Source organism: Sinocyclocheilus rhinocerous, unplaced genomic scaffold (assembly GCF_001515625.1).
Source record: "Sinocyclocheilus rhinocerous isolate Xijiao unplaced genomic scaffold, SAMN03320098_v1.1 scaffold863, whole genome shotgun sequence".
Taxonomy (NCBI): domain Eukaryota; kingdom Metazoa; phylum Chordata; class Actinopteri; order Cypriniformes; family Cyprinidae; genus Sinocyclocheilus; species Sinocyclocheilus rhinocerous.
Window position 1 is genome coordinate 123,350 of NW_015642513.1, and position 1,718 is coordinate 125,067.

The following is a 1,718-nucleotide window of genomic DNA, read 5'->3' on the forward strand; positions in this document are numbered from 1 at the left end:
AGGGACAGATGCGGGAGGAGAGGACGGAGGAGGGTTCGAACCCGAGGCTTCCAGAGGAGGCTGACGGGACAACAGCTCCTTAAACACGGAGTTCATCTGCCGACTGACCTCCTATGAGAAAGAGAGAAACGGTCATTATTACATAAGGATATCCGTTTGGGTTTACAAGTGCTAGCTCATGGATTGAAACTTACATTTATTGTCTAAGATAATATTCCTCCCATGTAGGCATGTAGGTAAGATATTTTTGGTACTTCTATTGTAATGGACAAAGCTGCTTGTTTTTTGTTTACAAAGTGGAAATATATTAAATATATTAATTAAATAAAAATGTATAAAACAATAATTATTAAATTCAGTAATTCCAGACATTTTAAAAAAGGAATTTTACAGTAGTTCATGGGGTATTTTTACAGTTTAACAAATAGCAATTTCTGCCTAATAAAATATTTTAGAGTTATAAAATAAAATACAAAATAAAATATTCTAGAGACATAACTATAACTATGTATATTAATCATAGAAATTCCCATGACTTCTTAATATTTTATTAATTTCCATGACTTTCCCAGATCTAGAAATCACATTTATACCCATTTTTATTTTAAAATAAAATAAAAGAATATGATGTTAGTTCATAGCTAGATTTTTAGCTTTTAATGCATATTTAGTCTTATTTTAAATCTTTTTAAGCCATCTTGCGGCCCCTCAGGAATTGCGTTGAGGCCCCCAGTGGGTCCCAGTCTCTCATTTAAGGAGTCGCTGAGGAGTTGACTCATTTAAATGATTGTACTTATGCGTGCTGAAATACGGCCAAAGAGACAAAAAAGAGCTTTGAATATGGTTCAGTAGATAATTCAGATTTTTAAGCTTTCATGCAGAACTATTTAGATTCATTATATAAATTACCATAACTGTTAAGATTTTAATTACATCTCCATGACTCTCCCAAGACTGGGAAAAACAATTTAGCAATTTCCTAATATAGCCAGAATTTCCATAAGTGTGAAAACCCTGGTATGTATTCAAACAGGGGCGGTTTCTCCATTAGGGCGATTGGGCGACGCACCACCAAAGCGCGAAAGGGAGGGATTTTTTTTTCTTTCACATTCAACCACAGTGTTATGCCAGCTTTCACTGTTCTAGACTGTTTGTTCCGCCTCTAAATAGTCCAATCAGCGTCGAGTCGCGTTTTGTGTAGTACCGCCCCTTTTTGGGCGATTTCTGTCAGACTGAGAATCGCCCCGAGTGCTCTCATAGACTTCCATACAAAGATCATTTTTTTCGAACTGCAGGCACTGCAATGCAATCTCTATGAGTTCCGGGAGGGCTAGCCCTAACGTGCTTTCGTCATCATGTGTAACCTTAACTTGTGCAAGGATTGGTGGGAACAGTGACATCCAATAATATTAAAAAACTATTTTGAATTTTAACAACAAGAAAAAAATTAAAAACTACTTTAATATCTTTATCAAATGTGAAAAAAGAAGAAAAAAAACAGAGAGAGACGGGGACATCTACGCCAACTCAAATTCAGTTGTCAGTTGAACTTGATCGACATCTTCGATACATATTACATGACGATACATACATTTTTCTAAAAGATACATGCCCGTAATGAACTAACCCAGGGGCGGTTTCTCCATTAGGGCGATTGGGCAACGCACCACCAAAGCGCGAAAGGGAGGGATTTTTTTTCTTTCACATTCAACCACAGT